Here is a 16,063-nt window from a genome sequence, read left to right as displayed (position 1 = left end):
TCCATAAAAACATTAAACATCACAGTAGTTTAACACCGAAACAACAGCACTTAAATAGCCTATTAATAACTGCATATTAATATATCCAGATACTGTATGTGAAGCACTGTTAAATATATTGAAATACATTTTGTATTCCATTTACAGTTTGCGATGGCCACAGACCTATCCACTTAATAACGTATCAAGTTTCAGGATATTTTAGCTGATTATCAAATTATTAACTCCATCAATTCAAAATTAATGTAAATGCTGCGTGACTTCTACTGTGTTTTAATGGGCGCGCGCGCTGAACATTCAAGCCGCATTTGAACTGGAGCGGAGGGCGTTACCATGGAAACGAGGCAGCAGCTCAACTGACAATCAGCGAAACTCCGTCTCGCACTGTTGTTTTAACTACTTTAAGGTAAGTTTAGTCCATAAAATTACACAAATAGTACATACAAATGTTTCTGAGACTTTCTTTGATGTAAATGACTTGCTTCGGTTGAATATTTAGTTTATAGAAATGGTTTAGTGTCTTCGCAAAAGTCCGTTAGCATCTCAACTGTTAGGCTAACTGTTAACTAAAGGTAAGGTTAATTTAGGTAAACTATAGACTTGAGCTGCAATTTTGGGCTTTTAATCACATCTTATGTGTAGATGAGAGATTTTGTAGTTTTGTAAAGGTTTTGCTGACAACTGGTCAATGGATGAATGGAAATAAGCTAATTTATTTAACGTTAACCAAAAAAGTGTGCACTGTATGGTTAATTCAGTTATCACGTGACGTCACACCATTACGCCCACCTGGAGGGCAAAATAAGGCTTTTCTCCACTGCCCAGTCATTTTATCAGGTTTGTAGTATTAATGTAGTAAAACAGTGTTATTAAAAGATCAAATTCAATATATACCGCTTATTCATCATGATGCATACTTTGTACAGGTAAGCAGATGAATACAGAACAAATTATTTATAACATAATAATATTGTTTGTCTTCTCCCCTTTACAGTATTGTTTGCCATCTAACGTTAGTCCTGTTCACAGAGTTAAGCTCCAAACCCTATTAAGCAGACCTGAGCAGCTGATCCAGGATCACCAGAAACTCTGCAGAACTTTGGTCTGGACACCAGTGATGTAAGTTCAGAACATATTGCAGGAGATATCAACATTGTCTCTCAAGGTCCACTTACATGCAGAGGTTTACTCCAACCTAGTGTAGCACACCTGAACAAGCTAATCAAGGTGCTAAACTCTGGGTGCATATCACTCAGGTCTCTAGCTCAGTAGTCAGTGGTTAAGGGCTGTCTTTATCACAAAATCCTTACAGTGCACTGAAACATTCGCTCCCTAAAAACTCACTATGTTATCGGAAGTTCTGAAGCTCAAAACTTTATCACACGAGACAGTTCGCTACAAAATGACGTGATAGCTGATTTTAAAACACAAACCAATATTATATTTCAGCATAATACGTTGCTAGACAGGTAATGTCTAATCAAGCAAACATTCACAATTTATCTATGACTGAAATCTTGCACAAATATGTAGAGGGAAAACTCAAGAAAACTCCAAATACTTCACATTTTGGACAACCATTGTTTTTTTACATTTACATTTTGGTTATTGTTTTCTTTCTCACTTTAGATGCTGGAGAAAAAACATCCAGGCTAAAGCATTCAAAGTGGAAACTTCTGTCGTGGCTCAATAATCCAGGATTGGGACGGTGGAAGGAGCAGATCAGAGATCAGGAAGAGATCTACTGGTGCCCCTGAGGAACTGATTTACCTTATGCGTCAAACATTACCAAACATTTTCATCACTCACCTTCATGTCGTTGCAAACCTGTAAGACTTTCGTTCATCTTTGAAACACAAATGTAGATCTTTTTAATGAAATCTGAGAGCTTTCTGTCCCTCCATTTCACAGTTTATGCAACTACAACTTTCAAGGTAAAAGACATTGTAACAATAATCAATATGACTAGTGGTTTAACCTCAACTTTATGAAGTGAATACTTTGTGTGTGCAAAAAAAAACCATTGCATCTTTATTCACAAAATATACATCTCTGACACGTGTTCACGGCAGAGTTTCCGCTAGAAAAAAATGGTGCCGGTCACAAAGGTTTCGTTTTCCGGACATTTTGATGATATGCCGTTCAAATAGGCCTATCGCCTCTTAAATTAGTCAAGTTGAGGAAAACTGGAGGCAGGCTATGTAACTTAAAAAATGACATAAGGCTGTATAGAATGCAACATGTTTATTAGCCTAACTTTCAAAAAACATGAACCACCGATTGGCGTCAATCAACGTCAATTGTTTTTACTATGGTTTCACATTCATATTTTAACAAACCAATCCCCCTTCCCAACATAAAATATCTGAAGCCTATTGTTTTTACTCAAGCGAACTTCCAGTGTCTCTCCACAACTTGCAATGCGCATAAGCCGCATAAGCCGCGTAACCTTGTTCTCCGCAAGGCGACATCGCTGCTTGTCTTGATCCGATTCTGCAGCGAGAACCCCCTCTCTGCAGGAACACTCGAGACACATTTTCTACTATGGTTATGTACGTTTCTTCATTCGGATCTATTTGCGATCCATTCTAAACAAACAACGCAGTTTATATGCTTCGTCCTTGTTTCATTATTCATTAAGATAATAATTAATAAATGCACGCATAATTATCAGTGAATTTGATAAATGTTGCAGATATGTTTTGCTATGCATGCAAACAAATGCCTTTCAACTTATGTGTGCAAAATTCAGAATAAAATGAATGTGCAGCAACATTAAGTTTAATATTTGTTAAAATATTATAATGTTATTTTTTAATTTATGTTGATTATGAAAAGTGAACCGCACGAGTATACTCTCTTACATCTTATAAGATGTAAGGATGCGCAATATCGAGAGACATGGAGCGGGTCAGATGATTTTGACCACTTAATTAAGTTTTTTGTTTTGTAGAAAGCCTTTTTTAAGTGAATTTCGTTTTGTATAAATTGTATCTTAATTTTAATATTTTTTTTATCAACCAATTGCCTGGATTTTAGCAAATATAGCAGACGATAGGCCTAATGATGACGGCGCCCGCGCGGTCACTTGCATTGCTGGAGCGCATCTCATCCTAATTTAACGAAACTCAGCGTAGGCCTCACCCTCACAGACATGAAATATATCTTAAGAAAGCTTGAAATGTCTTTTTAACAATTTAAAACGAAAAGAAATAGGCTACAGTCTGATTATGTAATCCATGATGTGCATTTCTCTCTAGCGCGTTCACTATGGAGATGGCGATCGTCAACTTACTCTTTACAGCTGTTGTTGCTGTTAATAAACTAAAAAATAATAGGCCTATAATTTTATTAAACAATAAATTAAATGAAATTGTAATTGTATTAAAAAAGCAACTAAAAAACAAAACTCCTGTTTAAGTTTTTTTTAACCTATACTAATTACGCATTAAATTCTGAGTCGCTGTCCTCGGTGCCCAGAAAAGCGCTGTAACGGAAACGAAGGGGAACCCGTTTTTATTTACTTTTTTTTTTTTGACTTATTTTAACTGGCCCATCCAGTTTTCTGGAGGCCCACCTACAATCAAAATCCTGGCGCCGCTAGTGCTTCGCAGCGGTCTGATATCAAGAAATAACAGACCGCATTCCACATTGGAATTCAACCAAGCCATGTAATAATGTTTAATAACTTTCAAACTGTTCCTTTAGAACATAGTCAAAGGTAGGTGTATTTTTGCTTTATACATTTTAGGCTTATTCTCAAATTCAGATTGTGTTAGGGGGGCGGGATAGCCAATTTTAGGGATGCCACAATTCTCAATATAATATTGAACCGTTCGGTACGACATCCACGGTTCAATACGCGCTTATGAATTGCGTTTTTTTCGGTTTTACGTTTAAATAATTTATTTCTCTCCGAATTGACTCTTTGTGTGTGCCTGTAAGCAGTGCTTTAAGTGGCTCAAAAGAGGTGCCGGTACTCTAATTTTTTTTTTTTTTTTTTTGCTGACTCCCCTCCTCCCCTGAGGTAACTATGGAAGCTTGTTTCCGCCACTGAATAATAAATAAATAATAATAATTGCGACTTATCTCACAATTCTGACTTTTTTTCTCACAATTGCGATATATCAAGTCAGAATTGTGACTTTTTTTCTCATAATTGCGAGATAAGAAGTCAGAATTGTGAGAAATAAAGTCGCAATTCTGAGATATAAAGTCGCAATTGCGAGATATAAAGTCGCAATTCTGAGAAATAAAGGCGCAATTGGGATATATAAAGTCAGAATTGCATGATATAAAGTCGCAAAATGCGTGTTATAAAGTCAGAATTGTGAGATATAAACTATTCTGAGAAAGAAAAAAAAAGTCAGTCTTTTTTTCCCTTAGAATTTGACTAGCTTTATAGATAGTTTATATCTCACATTTCTGAGAAAAGATGTCAGAATTCTGACTTTATAAGACGCAGTGTTGTATAAATTACTAGACAGCAATACTTGAGTAAAAGTACAAGTATCATACTAGAAAAAGACTTTGGTAGAAGTGAAAGTTACCTTTTAGAATATTACTTAAGTAAAAGTCTTAAAGTACCTGATATTTAATGTACTTAAGTAATTGAAGTAAAAGTATTTTTTATTTATTTTTTAATTTTATTTTTTAAAAGCAAGCAGTTAGAACTTTGATTGTGAACTTTATTGTGGCTTTATTGTGGGGTGGGGGGTTGTTGGGATGTAAAAAATAATCTAATTTGGATAAATATTAGGTACACAAGATAGGCATTCATTTTTCTCAAGAAAAAAAATCTCACCTAATGATGTAAACATACAGAGAGCCCTATCAGCTGGTAGTATTATTTAAGGTTAAAAATAATTCAAATTAAATATAATGCATTTTTTTTATCCTAATAACAACTTTATTTAATGATATAAGTAAAAAAATATAATAAATATGTAATATAGTACACATAGCAAAAATACTCTCTATAGCTGTTTTTTTCTAGCCAACTCACGTGCTATAGCCTATATTATGGTCATCAAATGGCTTTCCTGAGGTAAATATTATGTGACAATTGTTCTCCAGCTGTTTTACTGACCCTTTCCGCGGTTGAAAAACACTGATTGATCGATATTATGTAGGCTGAATATACATTTCGGTAAGTTGTACTGTTTCTTTTAACATTGTGTTCATTCGTGTTAATAGAGATGATCGGTTCACGAGCGCTAGGGATCTGTCATGTCACATTTACAAGCGCCAAAACGGTAGCCTATTTATTGTTTGAATTTCGTTATAAAAATGACAGAATCTGAGAGCTGGGATTTTGTTTTATATCATAACTAACCTGCTCTGTCTCCGTGTCCTCTTTGCTTCGCGATTTTTCTGTGCGTGAGAAAATGGATGTGTTGTGAGAGAGTGTGAAAAGTGTCAATTGCGTGCATGTGTCTCACGGACGGTGAATGCGTGAGAGTTGGCGGGTGGTCGTTTACGATAACGGGAGGTCCTCTCGTGCTTCCATGGCGGTTTCAGTTGTGCTTCCTCCTCCTTTGTCATGGCAACAAACAACCATTATGCTGAAATAGAGCGCGCGCCGTGCATTGTGAAGGGCGCTCTGAAAAGCGGCAGCGCCGCCAGAGGATTAAAACAGATGTGCAAATGAGCGTACCGGTACGCTAAAAGCACGTTCTGGGTGCACGGAGAGGTGGCGGTACGCTCAAGAGCTATATTTGGAAGTGGCGGTACTGAGTACCGGCGCGTACCGGCCCACTTAAAGCACTGCCTGTAAGTCTACGAGCTGATAAGGAAATTCCCCGCGAGTAAATATTCAATCACTATGCTCTAAAGTTAGGGGGCGGGGCGCTTAACCATCATTCCACACTTTAACATGGCAAGCGGCGGTGAAGTGAGGCTACAGTACGAGGAAGCGCCGGCGTCTTTCAAATCCGTGGTGTCGGGACATTTCGGTTTTGCCGTTGAGTATAGTGCCGAGGAAGAAAAAACGGTAAACAATAAAAATAACTGTGTGCAAGCATTGTTATACACGTGTAGCCTACTCAAACAGAAACACTTCCAACATGACTGCACATCTGCGGCACCATCACCCAGCAATATCACTGTCTGAAGGCACAAATATGTTTATTTGAAATGGTCAATTTAAAGGGGTCGCACACCGAACGCGCAGCGCCACGTCTTTTAAATTCGAACACATTATTCTCTATGAGTGTACGTAGCGCTACACACACCGTTGGCGCCTTTCGGCGTCTGTCCGCGGCGCCCAGCAACGGCTCAGGACCGTGTTCAAAATCCTGCCGCGCCACAGAGCGCCATCTACATAGTTTTACATTAAATGTACATTTATTTGTCTCAAATCGTCGTTCATGTATATACTGACTTCACCCTGTGCTGCAATATACATTTAGTTTTACATTCATTCACAGAAATCAGCTGCTTGAATGAAAATTGCTGATGTTATCGGATTTTCAGGTGATATTGTCATTCATTCAGTTAACGGACGCTCTGAGGTAAAGTGTTCAGACTGCAGACTTAGCAACGATTGTATTGTACAGTACAATCATAACATAGTACAGGCATTATCTTAGTTTCATAATGTCCTTATAAACATAACAATATTGCTGGCCATAAACTGAGAAAGTGCGCGTCCGGTGTGCGATACCTCGAGTTGTCCTAGACTGACCCCCTTTATGTTTACTAAAATGTAGGCCTATGTTTATTTTCAAAATTTAGGAATTTGTGTGTTCCCCAGTTTACATGGGCTACCAGCAGCTGTGAGATGTCAGTGTTAATTGTATATTATACAATACACTAGGAACTAGTGGACTTTGCTTATAGCTTTTAAGTAAAATAAAGGAGTATTGCAATAAATCGTTTTTATTTTTTTTCTCCTTAACCTCTTACTGTTCCTATTGCCTAAGCACAGAATAACAAAAAAAACACTCTTATGTGTCAAGCCATCAGAACCGAACCGAAAACCGTGGTTAAAAAACCGAGGTATGTATTGAACCGTGGGCTAACTGTATTGTTGCATCCCTAGCCAATTTTAATCGGACAATTTGACCGGAGAGATTTAATTTTGTCGGACATTTCATTTTTTTTTTTCGGCCAATGTCCGGCAATTACCGGACAACGCGGAGCACCACGATTCATCAGTGTTGTGTTGGCAAGAGAGTTGGCCATCTCATGGTGCAACATGTGTCGGAGATACATCATTTGTGAATAAAGACGCAATTGTTTGCGCACACAAGGTATCTGTTAAAAATATCTTCATTTGTGTTTTCCACAAAAGGGTTTGGAGCGACATAGTAAGTAATTATTGACAGAATTTACATTTTTGTGTGAACTATCTCTTTAGGTACTGTTTTCTAATTTGGTTATAATTGGTCAATTGTTCTGTTTTATTTTCAATATTTTTAAGATTTATTGTTTTGAAAAAAAAATATACAGAAAAGAAAAATTTAATAAGTCACAGTAAAAACTTTAAAGTTGTTAAAAAGAAATTATGTTTCGAATAAATGCTGCTCTTTTGAAAGTTCTATTGAAAGAATACTGAAAACTGTATCGTAGTTTCCACAAAAATATGAAGCCGTACAACTGATAGTAATCAGTTTTTTTTTTGAGAATCAAATCATCATTTTATAATGATTTCTGAAGGATCATGTGACACTGAAGACTGAAGTAATGATGCTGAAAATTCAGCTTTGCATCACATGAATAAATTACACATTACTATATATTTACATGTATGCAAAGTTATTTTTATTGTAGTAATATTTCACAATATAACTGTTTTTAGGGTATGCTTGATCAAATGCAGGCTTAAGATGTGATCAGAAACGTGTTTTTTATGTGAAAGATGTATCTGATGTGTCAATAAATGGTCTGCAAATCTTTTATGAATTGTTTTATTATGAATATTAAATATAACCATTTATTCACGGTTGAAATTAGGCCTGAAATTTTCAACTCACTTTACAACCTAATTTAGATTGGTAATTTATGTTATACTTATATTATAAATTATAATATAGAAATTATATAAATATTAAAGATTTTTAATTTATTTTTTATAACGTTCCGAGAACCTTCCGGGAACGTTCCGAGAACCTTTAGGCAACGTTCCCGGAACGTTCCCCTAACCTATAGGGAACGTTCCGAGAACCTTTCGGCAACGTTCCCGGAACGTTCCCCTAACCTATAGGGAACGTTCTATTAACGTAAAGAAAACTTTCCTAGCTAACTAACAGGGAACGTTAGAATGTTTGTTCTGAGAACGTTCTGGGAACGTTCTGGGAACCTGAAAATAACGTTCTGGGAACGTTCTGGGAACCAAAAATTGTTAACTGGGGTACCGCTCAAAAGGTTAAACATTTCATTTGTAACCATGAATACAAAAATGAAACTGAGGGGGCACAAATCAGATCTGAGGGGGCAATGCCCCCTTTTGCCCCCTCGTGGCGCCGGGCCTGTGTCTGTAGCTTATTGCACAAACTTTAGTATATTTGTTGTAGCTGGTCCTGTTTCTGAGATGTTATGTCTCTTTTCTGCAGTGAGTGAATAGAGGTGATTTTGCTCTTTTGGTCCTTCCCCTTCTTCTTCCTGCCACAGTGTAATGGTCAGAAGGTAAATCGGCCATCTATTGACGAAGCTAGAAAGGCTTTCATTGATCTTCATCTAGTAAGTATAAAACCGCATAACTGCTATTTAAATTGCATTGTAACCCGACTGGAACTGCCTGTGCATTACGCAAGGGATACTGTACATCCAGTTGATATTGCAGAATAAACTTCAACAGGGTAATCAACACAAAGTGGAGGGATCTCGTATCACCCTGAAGGAGTTTATTTTGTGATGAAAACTGACTGGATGTACAATACCTCAAAACAATTCCTGTTAAGCAACTTTGATCCTAGACAAAAAAACAAGATCAAACAAGACATAATGTAAAGCATACCACTTATAATATGGCTTTTCGCCAAATACAAATATTGATTGTTGAAATCATGATAAACTCCATTTCATGATAAACTTCACACAGTTATTGAACTGAATTGAATCAACACTGAACTGACTTCAACTGAATAATGAAACCGTTGCCATTTAAACAATCTGTATTTTTGTGTTTATTTTCTTTTATAGGTCGGAACGAACATGGTGGAGTTTCTAAACCGGGCAGAGTCTACATAACCCGCGTCTAAGAGTCGTCTTCTTCTTCGGAGACAAAAAAAAAGTAAATTTCACTGTGTACATATACTGTAAAATAGGCCTACAATTTTGCACGTCTGTGAATTTCACTTTAATTTCCTAAGAATTAAATGGTATAAATTACATTGTTCAAAACTAATTTTCTTTCTTTCTTAACTGTATTTGACTTTATTTAACTATACTTGTGTACATTTTTGCATATTTTAAAAATGATTTTGCATTTGCTGAAATGAATTGTCTGTTGATTTCACTGCGTATTTAGACTGTTACACATGTAATAGTTAAACGTATAAATGTCATTGTTGAGAACTAATCTTCTTTCTTTCTTTAATTGTATTTGACTATTTAATACTTGATGTATTTTTAAATGATTTTGCATTTGCTGAATTTAAAATATAATTGTCAATGTCACTGTATTTAAACCGTTAAACATGTAATAGTTTTAGAACTAATCTTTATTTATTTATTAAAACTGACAATATTGAACTACTTTGATGTCAGCACTAAATGATTTTTGCATTTAAATTTAATGTGCAGTTTGTTGTCATTGTTGCCAATTTTAACACATTTGTGAATGTCAGTTGACAAGCATTAAAAATTATTTTAACAGTCTAAACATGTTCTTCATTGTTTCTTAATTCAAAGTTTTACAGTAAAGCACAGGTGAAATTATAAGAAAAATAAAAATAACCCAGCAAAAATAACCCAGAATAGCAAATCCATTAATGGTAAAAAAAATTACTACATCTTGGGTTTCTAGACAACCCAGCCTGCTGGGTTTAAATGTCACTGGGTTAATTTAACCCAGCATGTGTTCTGTCCAATATTTACCCAGCACTGGGTTGCCAATTGGGTTGTTTTTAACCCAGCCAATTTTAGAGTGTAGGTAGGTTCGGGGTAGCTCTAGGTCTTTAATATCTCAATAAGTTGCCATGATTTTAATATTGTTTTATAAATCTAATGATCTACTGTCAGTTATATTGCAGGATGTTTAATGCACAACAATACTGATGAGCAAATAGTAACGTTATCTGTCACTATTTATAAGTAAATAGCATCTAAATGTCTACTGAATCCACAACTGTTGCTATTTACACTTGGACTTGGACTGGCTGCCCCACAGTTTACGTGGTCCGCCTGCTGTAGTGATTCTGTAATGTTTATGTGTCGTATGATTGTGTCTGTGTTTAAATGCTGAATAAAGATTTGTAAATTGTCATAGGCTACTGGTGCTTTGTTTTCTGCTTTTGTATTTGCCTTATTGTTATAATATAATTGTTAAATTTGTGATTGTTACAATATATTGTTGTTATTAGATTTTTATCTGACATATACAGTATACACACAGTATATGTGTATTAATTATTTCCAGTCAAACTTACATCCCGACTTCAAGGAGCATTCCAGACATACCAGATTGATGCTGGCCCACTCGGAGATTACTCCAGTCATTTTGAAAAAACAATAGCCACAGTATTTAGTATTTAGCCTTTGCTAACTTTATTATTCATTGTATTTATTAAAGTTGAATGATTTATGGCATTTATTGGCACTATTATGTATAATTATTGACACCCCACCGTGGACCTCACTAATTATTAAACCCTGGCTATGGCCATATCCAGTGTTGTATGTTGTATACATATGTTAATGTTATACATGTGTATATAGCCTGTTATAAGAGGATGCCAACTGAACGCCGTCTGTAAAAGTTCTTTGACAGTTTAATAAAAAAATTCTATGAGCCATCGTAGAGTCAAGTCAAGTATATTTATATAGCGCTTTTCACAATACATATTGCATCAAAGCAGCTTCACAGCATAAACCAAAATAACACAACAAGGTTTGTTTCTAGTGTAAATTTATTGATTGATAAAATTAAATTAAATGTAACCCAGTAGAATAGAATTATTCAGTTAATGGGTTATCTCAATTTATTAGTTTTTATTTAGTTCTAATCCAGAGCTAAAATGTGAATTAAATATAGGCTACATCTCAGTATAGTACGTTTAAAGGTGTGTGTTCCTTTAAGTACGTTCGTTCCTATTTCAAGTTTGATTGAGATTTACATTTGAAAATGTGGCAAACCAACAAGTTAGGTGTTTCATTATTTTATTGGTTTATGTGAATAAGTCCCGCCCTCACTGGTGTTTTGTGTAACGTGAGTGGTTGTTCGAGAGAGGGGAGAAGATTTTGACAAGGCGGGAGTTCAGTGAGAGAAAGGGGAATGTGAGAGACGGACTTGCGGTAAGAGAGTGATTTGATTGATTTACACGTTTAAAAATCTTGAACTGTAATGTAGATCGTGAGTGAAGCACGTATAAGTCATTTGTGTTTATTTTTTTAGATCGCCGCGAGTGTTTTACGGTCTGTCAGTGTTGTTAATCTGCCGTTCAGGCGCGAATACAGGCTGTTTAATTATCAATGCGCATATCTGCGCATCTGAACCATAGACTGTAAAAAAAGATGGACGACGCCCCTTCGCTCTCTTCCATTGATGAGAACTGAAGCCGCCAGAGTCCCGATATGGCGCTGACATATTGGAACTTGAGTCTGCGCAGTAGCGATCTCGGGACCAGACCTGCGCAGTAGTGAGCAGGAAGTAAAGCCGCGAAATCAACGCTCCGCCCTCACTCTCGCAGAATGCACTCAGGGAGAGAGCATTCTGCACACTTTTTTAAAAATTGATTGCAGTAGGACAAGAGGCTTGTTAAAATAAAGTAAATACAATCTCCTCAGTCCTCCGAAGATCCCGAAAAAACGTCCGTTGGTGCTTCAGTGACTACTTCGCTCGGAGAACCTGTCAATCACAGCTGTCAATCATGACGTTACACCACCGCATCACGTAACTAACTAAAAACCAACTTATTTTTGAAACAGACACTTGAACTTCAGTGTTGGGGAAGTTACTTTTAAAAAGTAGTGTTTGCTCGTTACTCGTTACTTTTTAAAAAAGTAATCCGTTACTTTACTTAGTTACCCCATTTGGAAAGTAACTTTTTACGTTACTCGTTACTATTACGTTACTTTTATGTTGCTTGACTTTGGGCAGAACCCAATATCTGTTCCTAAATATGTAGACATAAAGTTATACAATGGAGGACATAACATGTAATTATTTTGTGCTCTTTATTATAAAAAATAGTATCAATTTCGAAAGAAAAAAAGTCCTTCTCATTGGCGCTGCTGTGTGCGGCAACTTTTATTCTCAGCTGGCTCTGCATCATGGGGTAGAGAGTGCGACACTCCGCGATGAGCAGCGCGCCCGCACCACTTCTCTCCGCTCGCTCCCCCTATCCACCGAACTTTAAATTTCGGCAACAGCAAATAAAGCGCTCCTGCTCTCTAACACCGGTGCGAATCGCGTCTTGATAGCATAGGACAAAATGATATAGAAGACATAAGCTTAGTTTTCAGACATACGACTCACTCTAAGAGAGTAGGAGAAAAAAAAGAGATTTTGAGAGAAAAAATATATAGCCTATTTTGTTTAAAAGTAGGCTACACATATTCAAGCTTTCTATATATTTCTCAGGTCTGTGAGACAAGTATAGCTTATCTGAGTTTCGGTTCATTTACAGTATGGAGACGAGCTCCAGATCACGCGCTGGTGCCGTCATGATTATTTTGCATGCCATATTTACTTATTTATTAAATTCAGGCAATTAATTGGTTGGTAAAACATTGATTAAAATTAAGATACAATTAATACACAACGAAATTCGTTTTAAAGAAAGTCTTTCTACAAAAACAAACTTAATAAAGTGGTCTAAATCATGTCTGCCCACTCCATTTATCTCCCGATATATTGCACAAAATTATGATCTTACTCATGCTTTTCACTTTTCATATAATCAACATAGATTAAATTATTTATTTATTTATTTATTTTATTTAAACATAAATATGAAACTAAATAGTTTTCTTTAATTTACTTATTAAATTCAGGCAATTGATTGATAAAACATTGATTAAAATTAAGATACAATTAATACAAAACGAAATTCACTTTAAATACAGGTTTTCTACAAAAACAAACTTAATAAAGTGGTCAAAATCATGTCTCCACACGAAATTGTTATTTTATTTAATTTAAACATAAATATGAAACTAATTTGTTTTCTTCAGTTCTCAACAGTTCTCTTCTCTCAAGCGCGCAGCTGAGGCAGTGTCGCTGTCAAATATATCCATGGGAAAAGTAACGTTGCGCCGAATTGAAAAAGGAACTACGTTTCGTTACCAAATTTTTAGTAGTAACGCGTTACACTACTTTTTACCCGAAAAAGTAGTTACGTTACTGTAACGCGTTACTTTGTAACGCGTTACACACAACACTGTTGAACTTACAACAGCGTGATAAAAACGACAGCAAATGAAAGAAACCACCTTTGGAAAAAGATATTTGAAGTGTAATTTAATTGTTTAGTTGGTCTCACATCCCGTTGAATAACACGGGGAGGCGGGGCTTATGACCTATACTAGGACCAGTCACCGGGGGGCGATCGAGACGTTTTGGCTTCACTTTTCAGGGCTTGTGCGGCATGCTTGATCTGAACTGATGAGTTAAAGCCACAGTCAAAACACAAGACTAAAGACTGTTAACGCAGTTGTTTCCTTCACGACGAGGGAGATCTTGAGGACCAGATAGCGCCCCAAATACCCGCGTTATTTGGGGTTCCTCTGGCGGCGCGGGAGGTGCGGTTTCGTCGGCTGACGAGGGAGAGAGAGGACAATGAGCTGCGTGAGGCCTGCTACAGGATTCCGGAATTGCTGTATGGTTGCACGTGGAATTGAGGTATCTTGGTTTGATTTGTTTTGTGCTCAGGAGAGTGAAGGGGCCATTTTTCAGTTTCCCGGCCACCACGAACACGAGCCACGATTCAGGCCTGCAACGGGGTGGGTTGTGTGAATGACTGGTGTGTGTGTGTGGGCCCACAGCATTACATATTGGTTCATTTAGTATTATTCAGTGCACTGAAAATAGGATGTGAATATTCAGAGTATATTTTGTATAATCTGTGTGAGTTATTGTATGTATTCATCCCTTTGAGGTCATTGGTTTAACCTATACTGAGTGTATTTGACATAGAGACTACTTTCAGTAGGTCTGGCACCTGAGATATTGCCCTTCGGTGTTTAAATTGTGTCAGATTTAATGGCAATGTGATTGTGTGAATACTTTACATGTTGAAATTCAGTTTTTTGAGCTAGTTTACATTTAATAACTCTATTCCAATTAAATCCTTTATTTTTTGGTACTTCTACAAGTGTTTTATTCTTTCAAAAGTGTTTCTGTTGACTTGATTAGTTAAGGTGCGTATAGATTTAATTCTGCGTAACTTTCCAAAAGAAAAGTTTACATTGTGACTTCCGAGGGGCCTAACTTCAACACCTGTAGGCATTTAGTTCATGAATCTGGAGCGCTGTCCTACTTAGTTACAAGGAAGACAGGTAGGGGGCGCTACATAAATATTCCCAAAATATCCCCAATTGAGCAAGCCAAAGGCAACAGTGGCAAGGAACCGAAAACTCCATCAGCAATCCACTTTTCCACGTTACCGGAGACAAAAAACCTGCATGAGTACAAACGGGATGAGATGCCACAGCATGACACAGCACTGACATCACAACCAACGTATAAATGCATCATTGACTCTAAAGTTTTACGCTTGCCTATGTACATGCCAACGTAAAATTACGATCTCATTCACGAACAAATGTTACGTGTGACGTTTGCATAGGTATTTGCTTACCTAACAGCACATCATCCCTCACGGAAAGAAATGTCGTCTGATGTTTATATATGTATACAGCAACGTGCCATCGTATCACAAATGCAAATGAAATCCTAAATAGGGCAACGCTATTGGCTGTTGTGCGGTCTGACGCGACACCCGAACATATACTTCGTATTTACGCGTACAAACTGTGCGTGTTAAAGCGTCCAAATTTCACGCGTTGCATATAATAAGTATTGTCCCCAACGGCGTTCCATATGCTGGGAGAGTGATGGTGCCATCACGTGCTATGGTAATTATGGTAAATACCAAAAGCCGACGTGGAAAATGCACATGAACACCCCCTCATGTGGTATTTCAACGTGATCTCATGAGAATACTGTGTATTTTTACGTAAAGTGTAATTCTACCATACGTACATTTACTTACGTTTTATACTCACAGAAACGTATAATACTGACGTTACAGCACTAAAACGTAAAATGTTTACGTATGTAAATTATTTATGTATGAGCAACTCTACAGACGTACATATTTGTACGTATTCTTATTTATGCATATTAAAATCGTGGCATTAATTTTTTGACTCTATTGCATTCAAATGTCTTATCAATCACGTTTTCAGTCGCATTTATTAGGCCTAAATGCAGTTTACTCAAGAAATAGGCTAATAACCATTCGCTCTGTTCGTGCCTTCTGCTGCAAACTTGTTTCGGAGGATTAGCCTACATGCAGTTAAACAAGAATACACTTTAAAACCTTAAAAATACCTTATTTTTAAGACACAAAATGCGTTTTCTCCAATAGAACAATAATACACCAAAACCCAACATAAATTCACAAAAAACATCAATTTTATAGCTTGATATAATCCAAATCTTTAGAATCCATACGTTTGCAAGAAAGAGATCCAAATTCAGCCCTCTTCAGCGAGCTTCACCTCTTCACAGGCTATCACAGCAGCGCACGCAGTCCGTAACTGTCAAATCCCGCGCTCGTGATGAATTCAAATTAAAAAATTGCGCCCTCAAGAAGCGTTACGACATGTTTTACGGCAGTGATATCAAACGCTCATTAGCTCTCGCCACAGATTGCGACATGCCGTATTTCAGTCT

General features: G+C 36.7%; 1 long non-coding RNA gene across 1 annotated transcript; it reads left to right on the top strand.

Annotated features, from left to right (window-relative positions):
- The first annotated feature begins 273 nt into the window (after positions 1 to 273).
- LOC307161534 lies at positions 274 to 1,992 on the top strand. Its single transcript, XR_013821747.1, has 3 exons — positions 274 to 406; positions 759 to 1,119; positions 1,630 to 1,992. It is a non-coding gene; the product is annotated as an uncharacterized lncRNA (long non-coding RNA).
- Positions 1,993 to 16,063: the final 14,071 nt, after the last annotated feature.

This window comes from Squalius cephalus (genome assembly GCF_949319135.1).
Source record: "Squalius cephalus genome assembly, chromosome: 1".
NCBI lineage: Eukaryota > Metazoa > Chordata > Actinopteri > Cypriniformes > Leuciscidae > Squalius > Squalius cephalus.
Note: the sequence above shows the minus strand (reverse complement) of the source record. Positions and strands in the feature narration are given on the sequence as shown.